The 24,600-nt window shown below is 41.0% G+C and overlaps 1 protein-coding gene across 5 annotated transcripts in view; it reads right to left on the bottom strand.

Moving 5' to 3' along the window:
* camk2d1 (calcium/calmodulin-dependent protein kinase (CaM kinase) II delta 1) overlaps positions 1-24,600 on the bottom strand; it is a 64,687-nt gene that overhangs the window by 36,638 nt on the left and 3,449 nt on the right. The gene's annotated exons all lie outside the window — the stretch shown is intronic.

Below are 24,600 nucleotides of genomic sequence, written 5' to 3'. Positions count from 1 at the left end.
TCATCAGGTGATTTTTTTTTTTTTTAACTCAATGGGTACAATAATAGACCTGTCCTACAGTCACATGTCTACCTTCAACCATTACCTTCTAGGTCTTTATCCAACAAGAGCTGCAGTGCAACTAAGGCTCAGTTGTAGCCAAATCCCTATGGACACTTAAAGCCACAGGGGATATTTCAGCCATCAAACAGCTGGTGTTGCATTTATGGTTTAATAAAAAAAAAAAAATGGAGTGGAATAAAGTTAACAGTGGAAGTAATGTAATGAAATGCAAAGGCAAATTTCTAAAAAAATGACTAGAGCCAAAAGCACATTTTTAAACGCAGCTGAAGGGGTTGTGCTTGGGCTTGGATTGTCAGCTACTGTATTACAGTATTATCAGGGCATCAGTGTGGACAAAAAAACCCAAAAAACAGATGTGAAATGCAAGAGGCTAAAAATAACTCATGTCAGAAAACCACATCACATGCACACACACTAGCTCACAGAGAGATGGACTAATGCTGCAAGAGCAAAGAGCAGATGTGACTAGGATTCAGGCTGTGTGTGTGCTTGGACTGTGAGGGAAGAGGGGAGTGGGGTGATGGGAATCAAAAACCTCATCACAACTGAGAGGTTGGAAAGCAGATCACCAAAAAACTACAAATGAGCTCTAACATTTCTGTGGCACTTGTAAAAGTGTGAAGCAATTTCTCATATCCAATTATCATTGGTTTCGTTGTTCTGTCATTTTATTCCAACAAATCAGCTGATTTGGTTTTTAGTCCATGTTTGGGCTAGTTTAAGCCCAAACCTTACTATAACCTTACTTACTATATGTTTTGTTTCTGTATATAACTTGAGACTGCTACACAAGTAAAAATACAAAACGTCTTCATTGGAAAATGTCTTGACAAATAAATTGTATCTATATATTTAACATGCCCTTTCACGTTATTTGTGTGATTTTTGCAAAACTCACACTTGGTTTTCTGGTATAGTTTGTTTATTTTTAGCCACCTAAAGCAATGGTACAATCTATGTACGGTAGCAAATGCATATTTGCACATTGTATAACCGGAAACTAATTACAGTTGACTGAACAACTGTTCTCTTGTTGAAGGGGAAGTGTGGTCAGTCTCACACCTGTTTTAAATGAAAGGTTTGATTGAACCAAATGCCCGGATATTTGTTATCAGTCAATATGTTTACATGGCACCTAAAAAGAACCAAATTAGTCCGACTAAAACTGGATTTTTAAAGTACATGTAAACATGTTAGCTTGACTGACAAAAGAGCATAGGAGGTCAGACAAAAGAAGCAGAACAGAAAGTATGATATGTACAAATTTGCCAGTTTACATCTGAGTTGCAAACTTGCTAGATGACCGGTCTTTTTTTCTTTTCACCACTGTTATGGTCTGTGACGTCATAGGTCAATCACAAGTCAAAGTCAAAGTCACAAGTCAAAAATGTGCATATCGCCACCTATTGTAGCGGAGGCGACATGATTTCAACAAATAAATCAATTTCACTCCTGTGCATATATATTGGGACAAGGACAGAAGGGCAGATTTTAACATTAGTAGCACAAAGTCCTGGCAGACAAGTGACTAAACGCTTTACATTGAAATTCAGAGTAGTGGACAGACTGGATTGGAAATCAGGATTTCCAAAATGCATGAATGTAATATTGGCTTTGGCTGTATGCAGAATCTTGTAATTTCTGTAGTCTTTGATTTGCTTTCTAAAAGGTATTTAATACGCATAGCCAGATTGCCCATCCAACATGTGTGTGCTCATGGCCCATGTGGCCTGCACAACATTTTATGTGGCCTGAAAGAGCTTAAAGTTTTAATTGTCTTAAAATAAATAAGTCAAGTGTGCATTGACCATAAACCACTTTTCCCACAATACATACAGATTATGTTACCCGTGAAGTGGCAGCATTCCAACACTAGATTGCAGTGTATCCAAATCAATGCGATTTTCAACAATTGGAATTGAGAAATACAAATTATCCAAAAATGTCCAAGAAGAGAAAAATTGATGCAGATGGAAGGCTGTTTCATGAAAGTCGGGAAGGTGAATGCATGTTTGTGCTTCCAGGAGAAAAGCCAGTATGTCTTCTGTGCTATGCGGCGGAGTACAAGCTACGTCAGCATTTTGACACCAAACACGGAGCTGAATATGCCAGGCAAAGTTAGCTTTCCAGAAAAACAACAAACTGTTACAATTGCTGGTTGTACCATTATTCTGCCCCTCTCAACCGTGACAAAAAAGTTCAGAACAAAATTAATGTCAACTGGTGTTGGATATTTTTCTTTATTCACTTGGATAGTTTGATTGTTGATTGATGGAATAATGTGGGTTTATTAACCTAACAAATTAAACTGATTTATGTTATAATAACAGAGCAACTAGCAAATATATATATTTTTTTACATTCATGCAAATGTATGTGTAATATTTGTAAAATAAGTAATAAATTCTGAGTTATTTAACATTGAGGATTTAACATTTAATATACATTACATTTGGTTACATTTACAGTTACATGTGGCCCTTTCAGGGCAACAATTATGCTGATGTGGCCCTCGATGTAAATTAGTTTGACATCCCTGGCTTAGGTTGTTCATGTGATGAAACTAATGTCGCGTAAACAGGAAGAGGACAGGCCAGCTGTGAATAGGAGAGTTGGAGGAGGGGATGAGCCAGCTGGGTTTCTGTGTTGGCTGTTTTATCCAGGGTCAAGGAAATGCACAATGAGCAAAGCTCCTTTTGTCTCTTTAATGATGTCTGAATTTTACCATACTCACACAACCTTTATTTATTGGCTGCTGCCTGAGTGAGACTCAGACCAAGAGCAGGCTGATAGAGATAAGGTGTCAAACTGTTTTAACAGCTCATCATTTCTCTTTCACCTCTGGGTGCCACACACCTCATCACCACTGAGCAGGGGAGATGAGGTATCATAACTGCAGCTGCAATGTGGCTCTGTCTGAAGGACTGGAGGCTCTGTTGTTCTAAAACACCACAGTGTTAAGCTTCTTGTATGTATGGTGATGGGCTACCAATAACATTTTGTTCATTTGTCCATTTTAAAATTGGGCTGTTTTTGTTGCACATCATTATTAAAGAAACTTGATCATTTTAAATGCACCATGTCATTTGGGAATTATGCCAGTTATATTTTTGACTCACAATTGCAATTGGAAAACTTACGATTGAAACAAATTTCATTGTTTTGTTCTATTTTTAGTCCACCAAGCAGTGCTATATGTCTGCAAGGCAGAGTCAGAGAGAAACCATATTTGGAGGAGAAGTTGGACTTGTTGGAGCACGTTGAAGCAAGTCAGGGAGAGAGAGGAGGAATGACCATAGTTTGGCTTTGAACTGAGGTCACTGCAGTTAGAAGAAAGCATTTGTTCTCTGAGTATGATTATGGTTAACCTCCTAACCCTAACACTAAATGTATTGGAACAGATAAAATGGGCAAGTTGAAAGATATAGCCAGTTCATGGTGTTGCCTTGGCTCTAAATTCCCCAAATCTGAACATGTCTGATCCATTGAGGCTCCATCTCACAACTTTCAGGACTTAATGGAACTGCTGCTAATGTCTTGGTCCAGCTTTAATGGTCTAGAAGAGTCCAGACCGGGACAGGAAAACGGCATGTTAACTAAGTGTTTGTATCCATGTAAATCATTTTAGGTAGTACAAGCACCTGAGTTTGTGTGTTGTTTTCTCCACGGTACTTGAGAAGTGTTTTTGTACCATCTACACCTTAATCTCTCAGTCTGCCATCCTGTCATGAATGATGTACATTGCAGGTCTACACATGCCTAAACAGCAGCCATAGGACTACTACTTTAAAAGGTAAACAGCTGGGGACTGCATGCTGCATTTTATCTGGCCAAACTGATGACATCATGCATTCCTTACTGTCACAATTTGCCTACAAGCTGCAGTTATTGAGGGTTTTAGGAATTATAGTTTTATAATAGTTTCTTAAATTAAGCATTTTCTATCATATTTACATTTGTAGTCAATGCACCACATTTGGTGTCTGGCATTTCTGAGGAGGCCTGGATCACCGATCATGCCACAGCAGACAAATCCTGTAAACACTGTATAGACTTTGCTCCGTTTTTATGTGGAACACCCAGAGGAAACATATGGCAGCATGGAACCTGTCTATCAAACCCCAGGCATATATGGCTCTGAGAACATCCCCTGCTGGTGACCTTTATTTACCAACACCCACACACTCTTGCATGTCTCACTTTCATCTTTTACCTCCAGTTTTACTTTTTTCCCCTCACACATTCATCATTTAAGGCTTTCATAATTTTTTCTTGTTATCTCCATTCCTTTCTGTACCCGTCATCTCACAAACAACAGGCAGCAACACATCAGACATTACTGAACTGACACTGATATGCAATGGAGTGCATCATATTTAATTTCATTTAAAAATAGCTGCTTAGGTATCAATAAGCAGGAAGTTGAAGGACAAAGGAAAGTAACACTATTGTATGTAGATACAGAGACTTGCCAGAAGAGCCTTAAATCTTCATTCTATCGATTGACTATCAAGGGCAACTCTACTTGTTTAAAAAAAAAAAAAAAAAAAAAATTCCTATACAACAACATACAAAAGGACAGCCACAATAATAAAACTGTAAAAAACAAAAGCAATCATAAATAAGAATTCAATGAATGAAAGAATAAAGAGCATCTGCTTGTCCCTTAATGGGAAAACAAAACAGTGCATGTTCACCATTTACTTTCTCTACATCAATGCACGCCATGTATATAGATTCTGTTAGGTACACCCATAATAAACTGTGTGCTGCGCAACATTGAGAGATATCCACAATACAGGTCTCTGCAGAAAAGCGTTATCGAACTACCTATTAAACCCCCCACACTGCTTCCCTGCTACCACCAACATTTCTCCACAAATTCATGAAAGTTTTATTGACACATAATAAAAAATATTTCTGATGTTGTGATGAATGCCATTAAGTCCTTTTAGGACTATGATTCACTCAAATCTTCCTTTCCACTCAGAAACGTATCATTGAGCAAAAGATTGCAAGGAGCACTGGTTACTTTGAACCCAACACAACTGTGATATCAGGTTGAGCTATACTGCTCAAAGTAAAGCTGTTTTTTTTTTTTACTCTAGCGTTGCTTGAGTGCTGCAGAAACACTTGCCATTCCCTCCCCCTTCAACCAATTGACTGTTTGCTTATATCCTCCCAGTCTGGTTGAACGCATACAAAACACAGGCTCTCTGTTGGATATATAATTTATATTTCATCCCTGCTGACCACCAGAGGTGGTGCTTTAAGTACTGAATATTCCTCTTTGCGCATGCACTGTTCGAGTATTTATACACTCACCTAATTCCTCCCGGGAGGGACTAGATATATTCTTAGTTCTTTGCAGTTTACTCTGTTCTGCTTATTAACTTCCTGCCGGTGACGATGGTGTTCGCATATCCTTCTCCCAGCATACAATTTAGTTGCTCGAGCTGATGTTCTTCGAGCTGCATGCGCGCTGCCTCCCCCCAGCATACGGCTCGCTTTTTGTTAATTTTAACGTCAGCGCTCCAATTAGTTAAGTTAATCTGTTAATTGAACCCTGATTGGGTAAGGGCCACAGTGCAGGGGCTTCTTTTCTTTTTGTATCCGCTTGTGCTGCTGATTAATTTTTGTGTTTGGGCTTCTGCTGGTATAGGAAGCATACGCGCTCCCTCCCTTCAGCATACGGCTCCCACACTTGGCCCGTCCATAGTGTTCACGCTCAGGTTGTCCAAGGAGTGATCACTGATCGTTACTGGGTCCATTGCCTGGTACAAGCGGTGTACAAGCCCCCTTCACCCAGTGCAAGGCCCCTATAGGATAGGAAATGCCCCTCTACAAACAGAGGATGGCCACAACCTCTGTCCCCTGTGCGTTGGCCCTGAGCACCTGTGGGATGCACTTTCCGACAATCCCTGCATGAACTGCAGCTATTTACCTTGGGCGGAAAGGACTGCAAGACTGGCAGAGGTGGAACATCCAAAAGATGGGTGTGACCTCCCCCAGCCAACCTCCGGACTGTCTGAGACGCTCTAAGCGTCGAGCAGTGGCTGCGGCAGCCAAAGCCCCCAGGAAGAAAGGGAAGGCTGATGATAGCAGGCTTTCGTCTAAGGTGGAGCAGCTGTCTGCTGAGGGCCCAGATGAGGTCCATGCTCTTGGCTCGCGAGCCTTATGCTCGCTTGGAAGTTGAGGTAACACCCTTTCCTCCAATGCCAGTGCTGATACCTGAGGAGGATACACTCTCCCTGGCGGCTTGAGCTACCCACTTTCATGATTACGGAGAAGAGCAGAGGGAGGGTGGTTCCCAAGCATCTGAGCAGGGTTCCCACTCCTCAGCTGTTCAGTGGCCAAAATGGAGGACAGCTCCATGTGTGCTATCATGCGCATGGCCCTACAGCGGCTGCATATGGATGTAACACAGCAGGCGGAAGCAGCACCAGCAAGTGCCTTCTTCAGGCACAGGCCGGCCCCCACTGCCTTTGCTATCCCCCACTCAGAGGACTACCTGAAGGAGTTGCAGGTCTGTTGGAGGAACACTAAAGCCTGCTCCTGCCTCTCTGCAGATGGGCAGACCCTGACAGCCATGCATGATGCAGTGAGAGTTGGCCTGGATTGCATGCCATCTGTTGAGCCCACAATTGCTGCATTGAAGTGTCCCCGGATGAAGCTCTGCGAAGGGATGCTAGGTGCCATCGACCCCAGTGTCGGATTACAGACAATCTCCTCACAAGGGCCTATGATGCTGGAGCATGTGCTGGTCGCATGGGGAATCTCATGTTGGCCCTCTCAGCTTCACTGCAGGAGGGAAATGTGACTGCTGAGTCCATCACTTTGTGTGATGCCTCACTGGAAGCGTTCGGCCTTATGTCCAGACTGATTGGATGAATGATGACCATTCGGGTTCAAGCTCGTCGCCAGGTTTGGCTTTCACAGTCAAACTTGACAGAGGCAGTTAGAAGAACATGCTCAGGGGTGTCCCTATGGGCTGCGCTCCGTCTTGCAGGGAGACTCTCACGACAGATGCCTGCCCCTCAGGATGGGGTGCAGTGTGGCAGAGCAGGGCAGCCCATGGGCGGTGGTCCATGGGAGACAGGGGTGCACGTATCAATGTGTTGGAGCTGCGGGCAGTTCACCTAGCTCTCAGGCACTTCCTTCCAAACCTAAGGGGCAAGCATGTCCTCGTGCGGACAGACAACACATCAGCTGTGAATCATATAAATCATCAAGGGGACCAAGTCTCCACAGCTGCTGAAAGTGACGAAACATCTCCTCACCTGGGCAGCTCCCTGCCTGCTCAGCCTTCGGGAAATGTATCTCCCGGGAGAGCGGAACCGTCTGGCAGACTTTCTCTCCTGCCAGAAACCTCCAGCAGGAGAGTGGCACCTCCACCCAGAGGTAGTGCACACTATCTTGAACCTCGTCGGCAGAGCGGAGGCGGACCTCTTGGCTTTAGAAGTGTCGACCCCCTGCCCTCTGTGGTTCTCCTTGGCCGAGATGACGAAACCTCTAGGCTAGGACACACTGGCTCACCCTTGGCCAGACGGCCTTCTGTATGCCTTCCCACCACTTCCTCTGATTCGACCAGTACTCCACAGGTTCCTGCTTGTGGCCCCCTTCTGGTCAGGGAGGAACTGATTCCCTCTACTGCATGGACTCTGTTGCAGGTGCGCCATGGCGCCTTCCCGATAGGAGACATCTCCTGCCCCAACTGGCGGGGTAAATCTGGCACCCCGATCCACGACGTCTCCAACTGTGTGTCTGGTGGCTGGAGGGCCCGAGCCGCTGCTGAGCTTCTGTGCAGACCCTGTCAGAAGCACCATAATGAATGCAAGAGCACCATCCACTCATCTCCCATATAAGAATAAATGGAGACTGTTTTCCGACTGGTGTACGAGTCGTGATGAGAACTCTGTGTGCTGCTCTGTGCCAACTGTCCTTGACTTCCTCCTGGATGAGGGTCGATCGCCTTCGACGCTCAAAATGTATGTGGCAGCAATATCCTTTCGACATGTAAGGGTTGACAACCGCACAGTACGGAGCCACAGCCTTGTGTCCCTCTTCTTGAAGGGGGCTCAGAGATTGCATCCTCCGAGGGTCACGAGAACTCCACTGGCTGGCTGGCTGGCTGCACCACCAATTGAGCCCTTGGCACAAGCGGAGTTGAAGTGGATTACCTGTACGACTGCATTCCTCCTGGCCATTTCCTCTGCAAAGCATGTCAGTGAGCTGCATGCCCTGTCAGTCAGTGATTTGTGCCTAAGGTGGAATTCAGATGGCTCAGGGGTCACTCTGTGGCCGAACACAGCGTTCCTTCCTCAGGTGCTGTCCCTGTCTGTCTTAATCAGCAAATTCGGCTTGCGCAGTACAACCCTCCTCCAGGAGATGGAGGGGACAAACCTGAACTATTGTGCCCAGTGAGGGCCCTGAGGGCTTACATTACAGCGACTGCATGCATTAGGAGATCTGAGCAGCTCTTTCTCTGTTATAGTGGCCCTAACAGGGATTGCGCTCTCTCCAAACAGTGCTTGTCCCACTGAATTGTCGATGTCATCACCCACGCATATCGGGCAAGTCTCCTGTCTCCTCATCTGGTGTGCAGTGCCACTCTCTCAGGAGTTCTTGCTACATCATGGGCTGCCCTGAGGGGAATGTCCCTGGAGGACATTTATGCCACAGCTTTGTGGGCATCACAACAGTTAAAATGTAACTATGTTGCAGAAATGTTCTATGAATCCCGAATGACCGCCAGAGCTCTCTGTCACTCAGAATCCTCATGTGCTCGCAAGAAGATTCTGTAGGAAACAATCCTCAGGTCACACCGGAAGATATGTTCTCCTCCGGGTCATCCAGAGGTCACAGGTGACTTTGTTGGTATAAATAGTCAAACTGCGCATGTGCAAAGGGGAATATTCCGTGCTTAAAGCACCGTCATTCGGGATTCATAGAACCGTAGTTACATTCGTAACTTTCGTTCTATGCCAAAGCTAGGATTGCTCTGATGACATAACCTGTGTAAAAGGAAAAAAAAAAAAAAGCAAAGCATTAATTCCTGCTCTAGTGACAGTCTCCAAGTTATTACTTCAGCTACTAAGCAGTTCTGCAAGAGTTCAAAGTGTACATTCAACAACGCAGTGGGTCAGACTGAACTTCTTGCCCCAGAACAAGGTCCTCAACTGGATGTGGATAGACCTGCCACATTCTTCCACAATCTCTTCACTATGTTGTTCGTTGAAGATGTTGTGCTACAAGCATGAGTCATCCTCAGCTGAGAAAACAGTTTGTTCAATGAGACAACTCGTTGGCTCACACTATCAACTGCACACAATGATAACTCTGTCACAAATCTTCATAGAATTTAATCCCCATCTAACCTGCTCTAGGATTTGTAAAACATTACTGAGTACTTAGAGATATCAGAGGTGCGTAATAAATGTATCGTTTTCTACATTGTGCAAGCAAATCACATTCAGTAAAACCTTTAACAGATGGATTACCTCTTATAGGGGGAGCGTAGATTCTAAGAGATTAATTTATGGCACCATCCCCCAAGTTTGTGTGTGTTCATGACACACACGCACACACACACACACACCAAATTTACATTAGAACAGAGTCTAATCTGATTCATTCTATGGGACTAAAGATGAAAGCGATCACACTCTCAGCCTGAGAGTAAGTGTGTATCTGTGTCAGAGGGACATGCAGCAATGGACCATGGGGTGGACTTGAACCCAAGCTGCTGTAAGCCAAAATGGTAAACCTTCTACCAAAATTGTTTTTGATTGTTCTAGTCTTGACAGGTAAATTAATGGGGACATTCCACTTCAGGGAGGTCCCGATTTGGGGTCCAGATAAACCTGTGGTGAGGCCTAGTTTGTAAATTAAGAAAAGGAAATGGAAAAATCTGTACCTACAATGATGGCACAGTTTGAAATGTTATTCAAACTCACACTGAGAGACCACCACTTCCTCCTCCCAACCCCCAGCTGTCATGTCTGCAGAACCCTGCCCTAGAAGGCTTTTAGGCAGATGTAAGACTGAGGGCAAACAAAGGCAGGATAGGACATAATCAAGAGTGGTGGTGAGCGAGGAGGAGGTGTGCCAGTATCTGGCTGTGATATAGCGACAGCAACATGAGACTGGGATTATAAACCCTGGATTACACAGACAAGCACACAAAAACACAAATCTACTGTGGGATTTGGCCCCAGGGCAGATATTCACTCAATTTGTCCTGAAATAGACCATGTTCAGCGGCTCAGCATGTCAGTTAGGGCTGGGTGAGCTAAAATACTGTCTAGGTATCAGGTGCATTTATGACCCATTCATTACAACACAATATAAAAATATAACAGAAAATATAACAAAAATATAACAAATTAAAAATCTTTGTACAGTTTTTTGATTTAGCTTAAAGGCTGCTTCTTGTGTTTAGAACTGCTGGGTTACTGCTGCGGCTACTGCTGCAATGATTTGATCACACTAAACTAAAAAGAAAGAAAGCCATTCATTCCAACCTCACTGGACTCACCATTGATGCAACAATACCAGCGAATATGTATTTTTATTCCGCATGGTCTACTTCGCATAGTTCCTCCATTACCTATAATGTAATTCTACCAACAATATGGAGGAAGATATTATACATTTCTGTAGTCATTCCCGTCTCCTCCAAATATAATATCTTCTAGTTAAAAAAAAAAAAAAAAAACAAGATTCACATCTGAAGAGGGCAACATGGCCTTTGCTTAGGATAGCAACTTCTGGTCAGATTAGTAACAAGTAAACTAGTACTGCTGGGAAGAATGGTGACAAAAATTCAAACCCTCCTGCTACCATACTAGCTGTTAGAAATTAGCTTTGAGAACTTGAGCTACAGAAAAATACTGCACTTTCCTTCCAACACAACTTGTTCTTCACCATTAGTGGTGTGTAGTCTGGTGGCACTTTTACTGCAACCAGCAATTTGGAACAACATTAAATATGTGTGGATGTTGTAGATGTACACCACACATTTTTGATAATTAGCTTTTCCACTGGTGGAGGAGAGTTTACAGAACGAAACTCTTCACACTGTACAAACTGTTGGAGTAATGGGTATATTTGAATGCAATGAGATGCATGCAGGTCGTATCATGAAGTATCAAGTGTCTTCCAGATACACAACACGAAAGAGAATACTGACATACACATCCATATTTTTTCTCCTCTTGTAGATCATTGAGTCAATTTATAGAAGTGAGTCACCCTCGAGTGGGGGCGTTAAATCTCAGCAGTGGTGCAACACATTCTCAATTATTCTTCATTGGAGCCAATGTGATCACACATGCGAGTCATAAGACTCAGATCTAATGGAAGGAGAACAAAACTGTATTTCATATATGAATGCAAATACCAGCATCACAGCAGCTATGAGAGAGGCCATGGCCAAGCATTCAAAATCAATCAGTACTGATACTAATTTATTCAACAACACTGGATCTTCCTGCTGATCTAAAAAGATGAGGATAGTTTCTTTCCTTTTTCTCTTTCATTGTTTTTTAATATACTTAGGTCGGAGACAACACAGAGACATGGACCAGAAATTTACATTCAACACAGAATAACACCATTCACACATCAAGAAACAACAAACTTTACAGAATATGATTACGGCCATGTGAGTGGAAAAAAAATATCAATTCAGAGTTTTGAATTAATTAATTTATTCATTTTCTAACGCTCATCTGTTTCCGAGTCACGGGTGTGCTGGAGCCAATCCCATCTCACATTGGGTGAGGATGGAGTACACCCTGGACAGGTCACCAATCCATCGCAGGGCCAACATACAGAGTGAGACAACCACTCAGACTCACACCTATGGGCAATTTAGAGTCACAAATTAACCCAAAAATAAACACATGAAATCCTTGGCCTCTTCCATTGCCTTCCTCAGCCACACTAACCTCATTCAAGAAAGAAATCTAAAACAAAACATGATTGTGATCAGAAGACTGCGGAGCACAACCTTATTTTTTCACTTTTTCTTATTGGAGTCCTGGTAGCTTGTCAAGGTAAAATCACTCTCTGAGATGATTCTGTGTCTGTGGCCTGGTTGTGATCGAGTCCGCTCGACGTTAGCTTTAGTTTCTTTACCTATGGGAGAGTTGTTTTCTTTTGCTCTAAGCTGCGAGTCTCCTTCCAGAGAGGTAGACAGGACGCAAATTCATATCTGCCCCAACATTTGTCATTTTACCAAAAGTAAATTTTAGACCAGTGTGAGTTATACTTTCTTTTTATATTATCATCATCTCTGTCCAACGTGAATTGTGAAATAAATTGGGATAAAAATGGATTTCATTTTAAACAATACCTGATTTGGAGGACTGTAAATAACTGAGTGAAACTGAATATCCTTTTGATTGATGTAAACAAAAAAAATAAACAAACAAACAGGGTGGCATTCACAGCAAATGAGACTGGAATACAAATAAATACAAATAAAGTAGATGCACGGTCAATATTATAGTATTCATCATCAGGCCATGTAAAAAAAAAAAAAAAAAACAAAAAAAAACCACAACAAATCTTATATGTGTTCTAAGAAATCATGTGGCACACACTGGCAGAATACCAGCTCTAACATGTTGCCACAGCATAGTGTTTACTTCAAACCAGATACAACATTGAAATTAAACTTATGCTATCAATAGATGTTACGAAAAGTGCTCACCTTATAATCACAGTAATGGAAAAATGCATGCCCAACTACTTCCTATCTACTAACTACTGTAACTAACTAGTACACCTCCTACCAGAGGCCAGGTTCACCAGCTGCATCATTAAGTTTCATGATCTGTAAAAAAAGCTGATGTGAGAAGTGAGATTGCCACATAGTTTGAGTGAATCTGGCAAATACCTGCAGAACTTCTCCAGATCAGTTCATCTCTTTCACAGTCCCTCATACTAACCTGTATACAAAATTTCTCACTGTATTACCAACACTTATATACTGAAACCCTGACTGGAGGTTGTTTAATCTCCTCCAGCCCTTAACCTCCAGAGTGAGACAATCATTTGATTGACAATGTTTTTATAAAGACGAAAGGAGATATTAACTCGATTAAGGACATAGCCATGGAGCAGCCATTGCAAAGTACTGGGAGGCTTTAGATTGATAATCTCTCAAACAACCATATGGCCAAAACACTCTACAAAGGCCTAGGAAGAATGACAGAAGTCACCTCCTGAGGATTTTTAAGGTCTGGTGCAACCAATTTACCTTGCAGTGATGCTGCAAGAGGCTCCTGTGATATTAAAAAAGAAAAAAAGAAAAAGAAAAAAAATCAAACACACAAACAACAACACAGTCATCGCTTGTGGTTGTGGTTGCTTCAAAAAGGCAATTTATTTGAATTTTGTATGTTATGCTGCTGTGACAGTTGTTTTTCAATAAACTTTTAAGATTGGGAATTTCCTTTGATTAATTTCAGATACATTTTGAACATGCATAAATATATCCATTAATCTCAAATATCCAAAATTAAATATTTTATTGGAGACCCAATGTACTTCCAAGCACCCACTACTACATTGAAAAACTGTCAACACCACTGGCTGATCTAATGCTATTTTAAGGATCTCCATAAGTAAGGCAGTGCAAAAATGAAACACCAGCTGTCACTCAGATCATTGAAATTTGGGCAGTTAAGCTAAAGTTCAACACAAAATTGGTGTGCAGGCACTCTTGGGGTTGAGTAGTCTAAGTCTATAACTTATGCACTCTGGACTATATTTACATTACTTTTTTTTTTTTGGCCCTACTTGACTGTCATTTTATCATTATCACTGCCACTTTATATTTTTTCTATTACTTCTACTCCTTATTTCTATTCTTGTAATTTGTTCTACACCTGTGGTTGCTGATGCAGGGTTAGGGTTAGGGTTAGGGCTGCAACGAATTTTCCATCCATGGGATAAATAAAGTACGCTTAATCTTAAACTTAATATGGGCATAATGAGTCCAGACTAGGAGGCTGCCAGGTCGCCTATGGACTAGATGGAACATTTAGTGCATTACAATGCCATTGTCCATGTCAAATGAAGGCTGAAAATGTCCCAAAATTAAGTGAGTGTGTTGGTATCTGCATCAGACCTTTTAGAGCTACCAATACCTGACTCCTGACACAACTTTGCTGGGCCAAAAAAAGTCTACTTTCACAGAGCTACCACCCACACACTGGTTATTTGTGATTGGCTGACATCACCACCGCTCTCCAAGGCTAAAACACTCAACTCTAACATTAACTCTGTTTTTAATCCATCATACTTTCACTTTCACAAAACCTCCCTCATGGAAGTGTGGATCCAAAATACATCATTAACCTCTATAAGTAAGAGATTTTTTTACTTCCCAATTCCCCTTCCCCCTCTCCACAAGATTTTGAATGCACTTGCTTTATAGTAGAATTTGCCACAAGTGCGTCATGATGTTTTCCTTATGCTGAAAGCCAGTCAGTAATTTGCTCCCTCTTTTGATGGATCTAAAACCTAATACAGCACAACCTAATGGGGATATTTTTCATAATATTAATTTCTACTCTTTGATTATTTTTAACCCAATTGTTCAGCATTTATAGATCTTCCATCCTACTACTACTACTATTACTACTACTACATAGACAGGATTATCGACCAAAAGACTTTTACCATAATGCAAAATGGAGATAGCACTTACCCAGGTATGATTCTGGACGTGAGGGATTTATAAAGATGTGTCTGCCATGGCAGCATTATATACTGTGGCAACACCGTCAACACGCAGGTCCCAAGTAAAGAAAAATGGTTGTGGTAGATATAAAATAAAAAAAAAAAAAAAACAAAAAAAAAAAAACAGCTTGTATTGAAATCTATTTGAGAAGAGCCCTACTTTTCAACAGAGAAAGCACCCAGTAGGTCTATTTTTTTTTAAACCAACCTTTCCACCATCCCACTCTGTTTATCTTTCATTCAGGGTTGCACATGAGCATGAATAACTGAAACAAACTCACTGACCACTTATTGAAGCACCATAAGATGGTCTATGCTTGAGCCAATAGAAGACATGGTACACATCAGGATGCTACTGCCTCCTCTCTCTTTAAATATATTACAAAGAAAATTAGGAAACTCAGTTGCTCTTTCATACAATTTCATTAAACATTTATCAAGAAGGTAATTTAAAATCTATAATTTAGATTTGCATTTATACTAACCTTATACAAAGTGTGACAGTGTGTCGAAACAATATGTTGAAACCCTGTCACAAAGAACCCAGCAACTCCTGTCAGTTATGAAGAAATTGTACAAGATGAAAAGTTAAGGAACAAATAAACTAATCTCTTCCACCATGTTAATATTAACACAATTGGATAAAAACAGCTGGGATGGGCTGCAGTGTAGAGGTTTAGGTTCCATGTTTTTCAGAATGACAGATTGGTTATGTCTCCCCAGAGCCTCTTTCAGAGCCAGGAAAAAAAGCTGTTGCTGTAGCTGTTATTAAAAAAAATAAACAAATGTATGATGGTATGACAGAAAGAAAATATGTTGAAAAGAGGGGAGGTCAGGAAGGAGAGAGATAAAACCCTTGAGGGATTCAGGTATTTACTCTATTACCCACAAAGTATGTATGTATGCATGCATAACTGTAAGTAACTGGCATAAAAATTCAAAGTTCAGGTGTCAGTTCCATGATGAACAATGACCTCCTACTTCTCATTTACAGAGTGAGGAGATAAGAGATGGGCAGAGAATGAGGGAAAGGATTGGATTTCCAGGGAGCCACAGGGCGCCACTGAGGCACTGACCTTGTAATCTCAGAGCTAGGCAGAGTGGTTTATTAAGGCAGAAGAGAGCACCTCTGGAAAATGCTGTCCCTAGATTGGAGCACCCAGTCTCGGTCTAGCAGACACAGAAGCCCTAATTGAAGCAGGGAGCTTGTCTCTCAAGTGGCTGGCCAACTTGGTTAAATGAGGATTTAGAGTAAAGCCCACTGGGAATAGTCAAATTTATCTCCACGTTTCAAAGTGGCAGCAGGATCTGGCACTTCAGTAGAGACACCAATGAAAAAGGAGTAAAAAGGGTTCTGGGATTCAGGAAAGTAGAGGCATAGTAAGCAATATGACTCCTATGTTACAATTACCCTATGATTCTTGGAGAATTGGCCTCACATACACATACATATTTTTCCCATGCAAAAAAGCAGAGATCCAATCCAGAGGCCATCAGAGACTCAAGACAGCTGCATATTGACACCAAGTCTCACTGTAGAGAGAGAAGGTCTACTCCTCGCAAAAGAGGCAAATGGATTCATGCTAAAAATGTCAGTTTGTTCATGTAACTGCAATTCATGCAATTATTTGGATTTTATCACTATGGCCGTGGTGATTTCCATTGGTATTAATTCATGTTAGGCTGTGTACCACAGCCACCAGCTACAGTCTCTCAGACGAAAGCAGAAGCAAAGTGGGTCTGCTTTGTTTCAGTCAAACCAGGAGCCTTAATTTTGTTAAGGCCCCTGGTTTGACTTTTGTTAAAGTTGTGAGTATATGTGGGATTTTTAACATGGGATAAGCATAGGTGAAAGGTGAAATGAAGAGACCTTTGCTCTCTCTCACTCTACAGGCTGACTTTATCAAGGATTTGAGTTGTGAGAGACTGAGCTGCTAATCCATATAAATCCATCCAGTGTTATTATTCCACCAAAGAGACGATGCAGTTTATATAGATGAGCTGCCTCCTGTAGTCAACAAATCAGATTAGCACCCACTAATGTACATCACAATCAGTGTTTTAATGCACTATTCAGGTTTGTTGAGATCCATTTCACAAGAGAAGCAAGCAGGCTCAAAACCTACATACACTAGACCACATATGGTCAATGTGTGAAATTAAGGATTATGTTGAAAAGATTCATACCATAGCGCCATCTGCGCTCTGTATTCACCTGTACACTATTTTAATGCATCTGAGCAGTAAATTCACAGATTTAATTTACATGTGTCCATGAGTCCATTAAAACGTGATGTTAACAAGCTGCTTCTAAGATCTTGACTTTAACATATCATCTGAGGAAATCATATTACAACAGATTAGTTACAAATAAAAACTGAGCTGTTATTTCACATATCTTTATTTCTGAAATTATCACTGTCAGAGAAAGTAAGCTTTGATTGACTATTTCCCTTTTTTTTTTTTCTTTGTAGACAGCACAGCCTGTTTGGGAACAAGCTGCTGCTCAACTTCACTGCCTCTCAGTGCAAGCGTATATACAGAGAGGGCAGGAAATTGTCTTTGAAGAAGCAAAATTTGTTCCAATAAGTTTGTAGCATTATCATTGGTTGAATTTCTCTGGTTAAAGTTTTGAGAATGGTTTGTGTCAGAACAACAACTAACTATGATCAGTCAGTTCTCACTGTTGTGCTCCAGCCATTTATAAAATCCAACTGTCCATCTTCTAAATATTACATGCTCTTCACTCCTTGTGTAGAGCAGTAAAGGGGGGCAGTGGTTAGTATTGTTGTCTCACACAAATTACCCAGGGAATGGTTGGACTTCTTGTCCTCAATTCTTTCATTAGAATAAACTAGAATTATATTCCACTTATTGCCATTTTTTAAAGTAATTCTGGAATAAATCTCTCTTGCTACGTGATTGACTGATTGGGAAATTAGTTGGGCACTGATGTTAATATCTTTTGCCAGGGACAGGGGAGTCCTTCACTCCTGCTGACAGTTGCTCTATTACATGACAGCCTGATTTCTGTTTTTCATGCTCCCTCGCCTCAGTCTAATGAGCTATTTTTAGCAGATCATGAGCAGCTGTGCATCAGTTAGAAGAAGAGACAGTGTGTGATAAATGATTGCAAATATAAAAACATATTCTTCCACTTCACTCAGTAAAATACAGTTAATATGGTGTGTTGTATTTCCACTTTGGAATGTAAGAAGCCTCACAGCTCAGTCAGTCAGGGGTCAGTGAGGTTTTATGGCTATGTAGAAATCAATTCACTTACAGAATTGGAGAGCATTGGTGGGGAGGAAAAAAAAGATATACACCTGTTCCCTGGAAGAAAAAAAAAAAAAGATATACACCTGTTCCCTGGAAGAAGAAAAAAAAAAAAAAAAAAAAAAAAAACACACACACACACACACACGTACATTTGTCATGGCATGAATATCTACAGCAAATAACAATCTGAACTTGTCGGGAAATCTCCTCTCTTTCGTTCCTTTTCCTCTGCTAAATCTATGTGGAAGTAGCATTCTGAATTTTGAGTGGAATCACACTCCTAGCATGAATGTTGACATACATTTTCTGTCCATTTTGCAACTAATTGCTTTGCCTCCATTGATAACAGCACTATTGATCCTATTGATTGGTCCAATAAATATGAGATAAATATAAATATATATGCCTGGCGACATTTAACCTCATTATTTAACTCAGTTTAAAGTGAAATATAAAACCTGCCAATACATCTGATTTTATTATTTATTTCATGAGGCATTTAGCTGCTTTCAAGTTATTAAAATTCAGAGACCACATGAGTGACTACCATTAATTTTCAGCTCGCAATACAGTTAAGGTGACAAATACAAATTACCTAAAATGTGCTGCGCTGCTGTTGCTACATGGAGGGATTTTTCATTAATGAATGATGTAATGGTGTAAAACATTAAATTCAATTAAGCAGGGTCTTTGACACAAGCAAATGGGGTCAGCAGACACACCATGAGCAGGAAGAGATTTTTTAAGTTGTGACATACACAGGGACTTTCTCTTAGACTCTGCAAAGTCATCACTTATGTTTGTGTCAACAGAGCCCGTGTGAACAGGTCACTGGTGATGCAAGTCATAGGCCATATGGGTGAGCCAGGACCTGAGGGATGAGCTGTGGATCCAGTGACAAGATGCATTCAAATACCATGTGGACTGGATGCACAGTTGGTCTATGTAATGCCTCTTTTCCTCTTTATAAAATGACACACAGAGACACACCCACACAATATAGCTCCCCTGATCCTTCTCTTTCATGTCTAGTACTGGCTGTTGTGTTGAGCCCCTGACAGCGACTGCTAAACCAACCACTGGCATGGCATCTCACCTCTTAGATGGCTTTATTTAGAAGCACATGCATGCGTGTGTGCGTTTTCGATATTGCTCAACCATTCTCAATACAAAGCAGGGGGTCAAGCAGTCAGGTCATTGCATCCCTGGTGCTGCTCTTAAAGCTGGCATAAATAGCGGTAATCCCCCAACATCTTTGAGCTATTGTTTGCACATGTAATGTAATGTGTGTATGTTTGTGTGCCTAAACACAATACTAGCAAGAACTTGTCACTGCTGTATGAAATGTACAGAAATGTCAGAATCATTCACTTGGGCGATTAACAGCAACAAGACTGTAATGTACTTAAATGCCTACTGTATATTACCCCAAAAGACTATATTTAGTTTTCTATCTCTTGTGTTACCATGGGAATGAAGAGTTCACTGTGTGCCTCGGGTATTTTCCAGAAGCAAAAAATAAATAAAAAAATAAATTTAAAAAAATACACACGACAGAATAGCTGGCTTCAGAACCAAAGCCAGCTTTTCCACAGCCTGGTGGGTTTGTCAAGCAATCATTTCCACTCTATCAAGTCCAAGCATCTCTAGATCTGCATTTTACCACTGCCCTAGTTTTCCCTTTCATTCAGGCTTGTGCTGTTAGCAAAGACAAGCTTTCAGTTCAGTACATCCGGGTGGGTTTTTGATTACAAGTTATGGAACTGTGCCTTGATCTGGGCTTTTATGTTAAAATTAGGGGGGACGGCTAATACTTGCATACCATAAAAAAATAAAATTAAATAAAAATATAACTGAACTCTTTCCTATTATGTTATTAAAATCAATTCAGGAAAAAAATCCTGTTTTGAGAAACACCACAACAAATCTTATCTCACCATTTACAACAAAAGCTGCTATTGAAAAGTAACGGCCTTTTCAGTAAATGCAGTCCATTTGTATGACACTATAAAGCTATGAGTTTTGTTGGAATTTGTAAGGAGCAAACCAATTTCTCTTCCCTAGTACAGGCACACACTGACCACTTAGTTTTTGATTTGGAATTTTTTTTATGCAAAAGGCAGACTATGGTCGATTTGTGAAGACTCCTGGGCCATTTGGAACTGTCAAGAGCTTCATCTGTGATTTGTGTTAGATCAGTCTTCAATGGAAAGTCGTTGGTTCTGAGGGCGTACCTAAGCCGGTCAATACAACCTGTGCCCCATCTACATATCAGTGGCCTATTTCTTATATCCCACTTGGAGGGCTGACCTTGTATTGTGCTTGAACTTTAATGTATTCTGACAGTATGGCTCAAATAATGTGTCATCACAGCACACTACAACTCAGTAGGTGCAACATATCTTATCAAATCACATCCCTGATGTACAAACAGACACATTTGGAGACTACCATATGGGCAGATGCATTCCTGCTGTCAAAACAGATCAACCTCAACACAGATTCTCACCAACAGATGAGAATGTACAGTCCCCTCCAAAAGTATTGGAACAGCAAGTTCAATTCCTTTGTTTTTGTTGTATACTGAAGAAATTTGGGTTTCAGATAAAATGATGAATATGACGCAAAAGTTCATAATTCCAGCTTTCATTTGTGGTTTTTACATCTAGATGTGTTAAACGACCCAGGAAAGATGACCTTTTCTTTGAACCCACCCACTTTTCAAGTGAGCAAAAGTATTGGAACATGTGACTGATGGGTGTTTCTAGTTGCTCAGTTGTTGCCTTTTAGATCGATTGCAGAGACATTAAATAGTTCTTGTTTTTGGCCTTGGGTTTCACCTGTGAAAACTGCATTTTCTGTTAAGCATACATGAAAACCAGAGAGCTGTCTATGGGAGAAAAGCAAACCATTTTGGTCCTGAGAGAAAAGGGAAAATCAATCAGAGCTAATACACAAACATTGGGCATAGTCACTACAACAGTTTGGAATGTTCTGAATAAGAAAGAAACTACTGGTGTACTGAGCAACAAACTTCGAACAGGTCGGCCCAGGGTAGCAACAGCAGTTGATGACAGAAACATTGTGAGAGCTGTGAAGATAAACCAAAAAACAACAGTCACAATCCACTGTTTGAAGAAGACTTCGAGAGAAGGAATATAGAGGCCATACCACTCATCAGGAAACCACTCATCAGCAAAAAGAATATGAAGGCCAGATTGGATTTTGCAAAGAAGTACAGAGATCAGCCACAAAAGTTTTGGTACAAAGTTTTATGGACTGATGAGACCAAGATTAACCTCTACCGCAGTGATGGAAAGGCCAAAGTATGGAGAAAGAAAGGATCTGCTTATGATCCAAAACATACAAGCTCATCTGTGAAACATGGTGGAGGTAGTGTCATGGCTTGGGCTTGCATGGCTGCTTCTGGAACGGGCTCACTAGTCTTTATTGATGATGTAACTCATGATGGTAGCAGCAGAATGAATTCTGATGTCTACAAAACTATTTTGTCTGGCAATTTACAGAAAAATGCATCCAAACTAATCAGGAGAAGCTTCATCATGCAACAAGACAATGACCCAAAGGACACTGCCAACACACCAAGGGACTTCATCAGGGGGAAAAAGTGGAAGGTCTTGGACTGGCCAAGTCAATCACCGGACCTTAACCCAATAGAACATGCATTTTACCTCCTGAAGAGGAGACTGAAGGGAGAAACAACTGAAAGAGGCTGCAGTAAAGGCCTGGAACAGCATTTCTAATGAAGAATGCAACAGCCTGGTGAAGTCAATGGGTCACAGGCTCGATGCAGTCATTGCAAGTAAGGGTTATGCCACCAAATATTAAATGTTATTCACTTTAAGTTAATTTAATAATGTCTGCCCTGTTCCAATACTTTTGGAGGGGACTGTAATTAGTCTCATGATAAATTTGATCGCAAGTTTTTAAATGCAGCTGCAGGAACGTACTCTATACCAGACAGCACTTTGGTGTGAGGCCAAGGTTTTCAGCCACATTAAGGTTCCAATGAGATGGAACTTACTGTTTAGGATTTCTCATCACACAGCAGTGGTGGTCGTGCTGGCAGTGACTCCGGGATTTCCCCGCTCTGAATGTGACCTTCAGTTCAGTGTGCCTTCTCCATTACCCATCAGCCAGACTCACAGTACACTACAACAGCGTTCCCCAACCCCTGGGCCGGGCCACACAGAAAGAATAAATAACTTATATTATTTATTATCAGAATCTGAACTATGTTTTATTTTGAAAAATGACCGGATTCTCTCCGTTACATCCATCTTTGACTCACTCTTGATGCATGTCAAGATGCTTGTCCTAAAACCACAAGTTAGCGAAATGATTAAAAAAAGTTTCTTTGTGAAGGGGAAAAGGCCCAGTAAGGAGACAGAAGAGCCGGTGACTTCCATGAAAAAGAAAGCTGCATTTAGGTTCAGGGTAGGGGACAGAGTGGATGTTACTCATGTTCTGTTGTTGGCGTGATGTTACGAGGACGCTGCTAATAAAGTTGCATACGAGTGCACAGTGGATTCACGTTTATTATTATTATATTTATTATTTTTATGCCAATTGTATCATTTCATTTTGTTGCATTTATCTGCCACACATTAAAGGCTGCTCCGTAGAAATACTGTCTTACATTAAACCGGCCTGTGGCGCAAAAAAGGTTGGGGACTGCTTTTAACTTCAATATCGTAAGATTTTTAAAATGTAAAAATTTACAGTAATTTTAACCCTTTCAAAAGAACAATTTATATATATATATATATATATATATGTGTGTGTGTGTGTGTGTGTGTGTGTGTGTGTAATGTAAAATGCTAATAGTTCATTATACTGCTCCTTTCTTTATCATTCAAATTTCATTAATTGAATGAAACAAAAATTACACAAACAAGCAGGAAGTGTTAATCAGTGCCCACAAGTCAAGTGCCCACCTTAAAACTCACTTTGAATGAAAGAAATGTATTTAATGAAATAGCTTTTCAGATTTATTTCAAATCAAAGAAGTCTAAAAGGCCTGAAGAGCTGTGACTGACAGACTGTACAAACCAATCAAGCTATAGTACAGTGCAGGTCAGATTTAGCCCTCACTCCTCTTCAGTTCCACCTTCTCCAAACGTTGTTCCAAGATTGCGACATAACTACAACCTGGACTCTTTAAAACAACGGTTCATAAACCGATGGGCATCACAGGTTGCCAATTGTTTCACATATGCATTAAATTTTGGGTTGAAGCGAGCATGTGGTTTACAGGGCACCTTCTTTCTCTCCTCAAAATACCTTGGGCTCATTTGGGGCCTAGGCTGTTATTGTTAATTTTGTTCATTTCTATGAAAATGAAATCCAGGTTCCAAAAAAATTGGAGCTCTTACCTCACTGCACTTCTGTGGATCAAGATTTAGTTTTTTTTTTCTTTTGTCTTGAAAAGTCAGCCTTATCCTTTTACAAATACTAGAGCAGCAATGGTGACAAATAGTCATGCGCACACATGCACCCGCGCCTCTACTTGTCTTCCCATTTCACTCAATTTCTTTTTCAGGTGAGGTAGGCTTGGCTTCGGTGTTGGCATTTGGCCAAAACAATCCAAGCATGGAATCAACCATGGCCTCCCTTTCTATAAACAACTGCCCTATTCTTTGTCCTGTCTTGCCTTTCATTGCTCCTCTCTGAAGCTACAGAACCAATGATTACAGCTTGGAATCAAACTAGTCATTTGGGCTTCTATTGTGTCAGTGAGACCAAAAGATGGATGAGGGATCCCCAACTGTAGACATGTTGAGAACTTGTGTAAAGCAATACCATGCAATAACATGACAGAGTATTGAGGAATATATAATATAATATATATATATACACAAATAATATTGACCAGCCGGCCGGCCTGACCAGGTCAATGTTGCCGGGAAAGGGAAAGTCTGGAGCTCCCTGCTGAAGTTGCTGCCCCCGTGACCTGACGTCAGATAAGCGGATGAAGCTGGATAGATGGATGGAGATGGACGGACACACACACACGCACGCACGCTGAGTTTTTAAAGCTTTCCACTTAAGTGGCGGGTAATGCTTTCATTAAATGGATGGTGCGACAAAACACAAAAAATGAACTGATTTCTTTAGATGTGTATTGGAAAAAATAAAGGTAGTAACTTGTTTTCCATTCTAGTCTTTGTTTCACTGTCACACCTTTCTTTTATAAAAACCACATTTTATTCCCCTTTTGGTTGTGTTTGTGAAGCTATAAATAACTGAGGAAAAACCCCCTGCCTCCCTCATGAGCTACCACATCTGCTGCCACTCACCCTCACTGTGTGCTCCATCAACCCCATCTCCGTTTCTGTGTTACTGTGTTGGGCAGCCCATTAGGATCTTATGGAGGTTAGGGTTAGGGTTAGGGGAGTAATCAGTGGGACAGTGAGAGCTGTTGTGAGTGCTGTACAGTTAATGATGTTGAGAACATAAAAGGTGAGGAGAAGGGAATAAGAG

Source organism: Echeneis naucrates, chromosome 18, assembly GCF_900963305.1.
Source record: "Echeneis naucrates chromosome 18, fEcheNa1.1, whole genome shotgun sequence".
Classification (NCBI taxonomy): domain Eukaryota; kingdom Metazoa; phylum Chordata; class Actinopteri; order Carangiformes; family Echeneidae; genus Echeneis; species Echeneis naucrates.
The sequence above is the reverse complement of the archived record's forward strand: the minus strand, read 5'-3'. Positions and strand labels throughout refer to the sequence as shown.